Raw genomic sequence first — 6845 nt, 5'->3', positions numbered from 1 at the left:
TCTGTTTTTATTACCATTTGCATGGAATATCTTTTTCCAGCCCTTCACTTTTAGTCTGTGCGTGTCTTTAGATAAATTTCTTGTAGGCACCAGGTAGAGGGTTTATTTTTTTAAAATCCATTCAGCCAGTCTGTGTCTCTTGATTGGAGAATTTAACCCATTGATATTCAATGTTATTATTGATATTTCCAGACTTTTCCCTACCTTTAAGTTGGCCATTGTCTTGCTTGTCTTTTATTCCCTTATTTCTGGCTGTTCTTTATTTTTCTTGGAAAAGGACTCCCTTCAGAGTTTCTTGAAGAGTTGGTCTGGTGTTGGAAATTCTTTCAGGTTTTCTTAATCTCAGATTTTAATCTTTTTTTTTTTTTCTTCCATGTGTAGGATAATCTTGCAAGATACAATAATCTTGGTTGAAATTGTTTCTTTCTTAATGCTTTCAATATGTCTTCCCATTCTTTCTTACTTGCATTGCTTCCATCGAAAGGTCTGGAGTTAGCCTGATGGGATGACCTTTGTAAGTCACTTGTCATTTCATTCTTGCCAGTTTTATTATCTTGTCTTTATCTGTGGTCTTGGTCTGTCGGCTAAGATGTGACTTGCAGATCTTCTTGAGTTCATTCTATTTGAGGTAGTTTGTATTTCTTGGGTCTGGATGTTTGAGTACTTCTCTATATTTGGGAAGTCTTCTTCCAAGATTTCATTTCCATGCCCTTATTAGTTTCTTCACCTTTTAGGATACCTATTATTCGGATGTTTGGACATTTAATGGAATCTAGTATTTCTCGTATATTATCCTCATGGGTTTTTGTGGTCATTTTCCCTACTTTTATTTTTTTTTCCTGGATCAGAAGTTTTATCTTGTACGTTAGAGATTCAATCTTTATCATGGTCTAATCGACTTTTAATACTTTTGAGAGTTCTTGATTTCCTGTATTACAGACTTTTTCTGTAATCATTTCATCTGATTATTTTTTATAATGTCCTTTTTTTTTTCATATCATGGAAGGACTTCCTAATCTCCTGTAGTTCATTGTCTCTTTTCTGTTCCAACTCATAGAGTTTTGTCACCATGAATGTTCTAAATTCTTTCTCTGACATTTTGGTAACTCCCTGTGTTTTCAAGAGACAGAGGTGAGTTATTGTGTTCTTTTGATGGAGACATATTTTCTGGTTTATTCAGACCTGAGGCTCTTCTCCTTTTAGCCATTGAGAGATATATTCACTTATGGATACCATTTAGGAGAATATTTCTTCGACTGGGAACAAGTGTATTTCCCTTTTGCTATGGGCTGATGTGTGACAAAGTCTTTCTTTTGCTATGTTTAACAATGTGGTCCCCACAAGAGGGGCCTCCTATTCAGGTGTCTGAGGAGCAGTATCTCCTTTTTTTGCAGCTGGTTCAATAAAAGGGAAGATCCCTGGGAGCCTCACAATACTAGGATATTTGAGAACTTTGATTTTAGACCTGTCTAGTCTCTCTGGGAGTGTGGAGGCTGAGAAGACGACAACATAAGGTGGAAGAAAAGAGCATGAATGAGAATAAAGAAAAAATAGACAGGGGTCTGGGGATGGAACTTGGTCTCTGCTAGAGAGCCAAGGCCTGTTCTGTGGGGTAAATAGTAGAAAATTAACAAAAGAAAGAAGAAGAGTAAAAAACAAAACAAAACAAAACAAAACGCCTACCTTCCTTAGAGGGGTGTCTCTGGGGTTGGGAGAGCTGGAGCTGGGGCTGTGGCCAGAGACTGGCCCTTTTTAGTTTTCCTGTTATAGTACTCCCTTCAATACTTCTTGAAGAGCTGGTCTAGTGTTGGTAAATTATTTCAGGTTTTGATTATCAAGAGATGATTTATTTATTTTTTTCTCAAATTATTTTTCTGGGATCCTCTTTTTATTATTTCTCAGAATGCCAAACAAGAATGTTAATTGCAAATATTCAACTGTGCAAAAGCAGAGCAAATGCTTAAGTACAGATGGGTGATATGATTCTTGTTTTAAATAGATACTTACATATATCTTGGTCCTACAATCTCTGGACTGTATGTCTAAATGAAGAGGCTGCTTCGCCCAGGATCCACAAAGATGCCATTATTCCCCTCCTCCCTAATCAACTCATGGAAATCAGGGTGTCAACGGTCAAAGTGATTACAATAAGCTTCTATTTAACCACTTTCCAGCCCTCTAAAGACACCATCTTGCCAGGACAGGGAGGACTGAAATTTCTTGAGGATGCTACATGGTTTGGATTCTATGGGGCACACTGCCCTGCTTAGATCATGTTATTGAGTTTGTACAGGACCAGTACAAAGCACCACTCTCCCCTCCTTCTGAACATTAGACCACAAATCCTTGAAGAAGGCTTTGTCCCTACTATCTTTGTGGAATATTCCTCCAGCAGTCCACGGTCCCCATGAACATATCAGCTCCTTTGCACCCAGACTGCATCATCTTGTGTCCTCATACAGTGTCGAAGGAGTAGGACATCATGCCTACTACAGCTGTCACCATCTGGCTGATCATCCAGCACAACATCATGTGCGTGTTCTTGGGTCCAGGTCGAACCTGATGACACAGTTGGATAGATGATAATACCCTGCATCAAGATGGTGAAGTCCTGGTGAGCCTTGGATGCTGTCTTCACCAGTCTCCCAGGCCTTTGAACTTCTGTTCCATGCCTGACTTTCCCACACTGGCTGCCAGACAGGTTCTGGGGAAATCCAGTGGATAGATGAAGTAGAGCACGGTGGCTCTGGCTACCCCTCCAGAGGTCAGGTTCCCAGTACAATACTTCAGAACAATTTGTGCTTGTCCATACCACCCAGGAAGTTCTGCTTGTACTTGTCCTTTAAGGAAAAGTTAAGGTCTTGTATGGGGAAGTAATGGATGACATTGGTTATCCCTCCAGAAAGACTGCATGGCCTGCTCCTTGGGGATATGCAGTCCATTGATTCCAGGGTACTACTTGTCAGTTGCTATCTACTTACTGGCATGTTGCACTTGCAGCAGCAGCTTGACCTGCTCAATTGTGGTCATCTTGCAGATGGCAGTAGTCAAGTCCTTGGAGAAGGAGATGGCCTGTTGCCTCATGGTGGCACGCTTCAGTGGACCTAGTAGTGGAGCTGGAGCCACTGTCAGACAGAAGTTGGGAATGATTTAATTTGTTCTTCTTATATGGAAGAAAGTCTTACCAGGTATACTACCCTTGGTTGAAACTGTGTTTCTTTTAGTGTTTTGAATATATCTTCCCATCCTTCCCTTGCTTGCATTGTTTCAGTTGAGAGGTCTGATGCTAGCCTAATGGGATAATATTTGTAAGTAACTTGACTTTTCTCTCTTGCCATTTTTAGAATCTTGTCTTTGTCTTTGATTTTTACCAGTCTGGCAATAAAGTGCTGGGGCAAACACACACAGTTCTTAAGCTGATTCTATTTGGAGTTCTTTGTATTTCTTGGTCTGGGTGTCTGAATGTTTTTCTAGGTTTGGAAAGTTTTCTAAAAGCATTTCATGGAATAGATTTTCTATGCCCTTATTAGATTCTTCTTCTGGAATATCAGATACTTGGCTGTTTAATGGTATCTAGTATTTCCCATATACTATTTTTTTTCCCTTTGATTACACTTCCAATCTTTTTGCTGGTTGACTCAGAGGTTTTGTCTTCTAGATAAGAGATTAGATCTTCTGCATGGTCTAATCTGCTATTCATACTTTTGAGAGAGGTTTTGATTTCCTGTATTACAGTCTTTATTTCTAAAAGTTCTGTTTGGTTCTTTTTTACACTGTCTATCTCCTCCTTCAAGCCGTGGAAGGACTTCCTCATCTGAAGTTGGTTGTCTGTTTTCTCCTGTTTCTCATTTAGTTTTGTCACTATAAATATTATGCATTATTTTTCTGATTTTTCTGCTAGTTCTATTGTGCTATCTGTGGTTGATGAAGAGTTGTTGTGTTCCCTTGAGGGAGAGATATTGCATTTTTTTTTCATATTTCTTGTGCCTCTGTGCTGGTATTTAGTCATCTGATGAATTACACACTCTTCCTACTATTTTGAGCAGGTTCTGTAGTATTGGGGATAAAGCAGCTCTTCTTCCTAGATGTGTTCTCTTAATCAGAGTGGAGCTTGTATCTAGCCAGGTTCATATACTTGGATCCTCTAACAACCTCTCAGGATGAGATGCACCTGGGACTACACTGGAACTATGTAACTAAAGAAAGAAGCACAAGTCATGCACGTGGGTCAGTGAACTATGGAATCTGAAAGTAGCTGGCTTCTTGGGTTTCTGCTACACCATTGGATGGGACTTGGTAAGGAAATGGCAGGGCATGTGACAGGAAAATAATCCAAAAGCATACTCAGCACTTTATCAGAATGATGTAGATACAAAAGGAAATAAGACAACCATTCTGCCTTCCAGCTATGATTTGGGAAGTGATGGGACTATGGAACATGTGAGGATGGCTTCCTGGATGGTGTGGTGAGTACTTATTGAGAAGCTTTTTGCCTGACCTCTATGCCACCACCCCGACTAGCCCCCAGTGAAAGAGGTGCTCCACTGCACCCCTTTTAGCTTTTTGAACATATGTAATATAGGAAAGTACCTGTGTTTTATAACCTTGTTTTCTAACCCTAACATCTGTGTCATTTCTGAGTCAGCTTCTATTGATTGACTTCTCTCCTCACTGGGGTCATATTTTTCTATTTTTTATGCCTAATAATTTTTTTATTTTATTCATGATAAAGAGCATGTGTATGTTCATGTGCCTATGGACAGAGAGAGAGAGAGAGAGAGAGAGAGCCCTTTATAGGGTTTTACAATGCCATGATCCTCCTTGCTCAGCCTTCCAGCCCTTCAAGATCCTAGGTGCCACGATCTGAGGATCTGAACCCAGGACCATATGGTCTCCAGCACTGCAGTTGACTGCCACCAACTTCACCACCAGGCTGGATCTGCCTGATATATATATATTTATATATATAAAATTTGCCAGAGGGTGCATGCACTCACCTGAGAGAGACAGAAAGAGAAAGAGGGAATGTGAGAAAGCACCCTTGATGGGACATGGTCATATCTTCCTCCTGCACACTCTGGGTGCACACACACACACACACACACACGTGTCCAGCATCCAGGACTCAAACCACACAGCCATGTGGGATACAGCTATACCCACCACCAGGGCATGGCCATTCCCTGTCTGATAATTTGTGATTGAATGCCAGACATTGTGAGTTTTGCCTTGTTGAGTCCTAGATATTTTTATATTTGCACAATTGTTCTTGAGCTTTGTTCTGGGATTCAGTTAAATGCTTGGAAAAGCGTGATCTTTTGGGATCTTAAAGATTTGTTAAGTGGGGGAACCAGCAGTTAGTGTAATGGCTATGTCGCTGGACTCCCACGTAGTCAACTGCGGTTCGCGTCCCAGACCCGGTGGCTTAAAACTCACACCGGGTGTGTGTGCGTGCGTGCCCAAGATCCTGAGAGGAGAATGGAGGAGAAGGGATTGCGGCATGACCATCCCCCCTGGGGGGTGATTTCTCGCTTTCTGTCTCTATGTCTCTCTCTGTCTGTCTGGCGAGCACACGCGCCCTATAGCGAAAAAACCTCTCTCTAAAAAAAAAAAAAAGATTTGTTAAGTGGAACTAGAGCAGTCAATGAAGGGCTGATTATCACCACTGAGGTGAGACCAATCTAAGCACTCTACCCTGTGAGTCTGGAAGTATTCCAACCAGGCTTATTAGAACAGAAACTATTTCTGGACCTAGGTAAGCTGAAGTAATGTTCCTGCTAATCTCTTAATGTGTTTTTTTCTCCTCTTGTCTTTTGTAGTCTCCTTCATACATGCACTGAATACTCAAAACAGATCCCCTGGAAATATCCAGATATCCTGCTCTCCTCTCTGACACTTTCTCTATGAACTCTAACCACTTTGGTGTACCAGGACCCCAGTTTCCCCTTCTCCATCTGAGTTTCTCCTTCCCATATTGTGGCATGGAGGTTTTCAAGGCGGTAAACTAGAATGATCATGGCTCACTTCATTTGTCATTTCTCAGAAAACTCTCCATTACCTGATGCCCAGTGTTTTGATGACTATTGGTTCATACATTTCATCCAGGTTTTTATATTTTTTAGGAGGGAGGTAAATCCAGTCTCTTCTGTCTTGGTTGGAATTAGAATTAGAAGTCCTACCACAGTCTTTTTTTTTTTTTTTAAAGAATTACTTTAACTTTTTTATAGAGAGCAAAAAATTGGAGGACATAAAAGCAGTGAAGGTACTTAATGAGAATAGGACAGTGTGGAATGGGGGAAGTGAAGAGAAGAGGATAGAGAAAGATAGCAAGTGAACAGATATGGCTTATTAACTGTTGATGATGACATGTATAGTATTCTCAACTGGATTGGTCTGAGAAGTATTCCATGATGGGCAAAGTATTTTTACAAGCAAAATGAGAAATAGCGATTGACTGTTTTAAAAAATAATTATAATAATAATAATAATGATTGGGGAAAACATAGAAAAGATATCGAATGTTGAAGCGGGGAGATTAATGTCTTTGTACTGACTGACTTGCATGGCATTCCCTTTTGAAAAAAGCAATGTAATACACTGTAAAGTTATATGTAATCCAATGTAATATAAAGAAGATTATGATGATAATAAAAAATAAAAAAATAATTAGTTTAACTTTTTTATTTATTATTATTGTTATTTTCCAGTTTGATCAGAGAGAGAGAGAGAGAAAGAGCAAAAGTGAGAAAGTAAGCCAACAGGTTCAGGACTTTAACCATGGTTGGCCATGTGAATCCAGCACCTTTAACCACCATGCCACCTGCCAGCCCCCTACTATATAGTCT

General features: G+C 40.1%; 1 pseudogene; it reads right to left on the bottom strand.

The window, feature by feature from the left end:
• Positions 1-1881: 1881 nt before the first annotated feature.
• The window catches only part of LOC106733635 (ADP/ATP translocase 3-like), a 16101-nt pseudogene continuing 11137 nt past the window's right edge, over positions 1882-6845 (bottom strand).

Source organism: Tupaia chinensis, unplaced genomic scaffold (assembly GCF_000334495.1).
Source record: "Tupaia chinensis unplaced genomic scaffold, TupChi_1.0 Scaffold144269_1, whole genome shotgun sequence".
Classification (NCBI taxonomy): Eukaryota; Metazoa; Chordata; class Mammalia; order Scandentia; family Tupaiidae; genus Tupaia; species Tupaia belangeri.
This window is presented reverse-complemented; position numbering and strand designations above follow the sequence as displayed.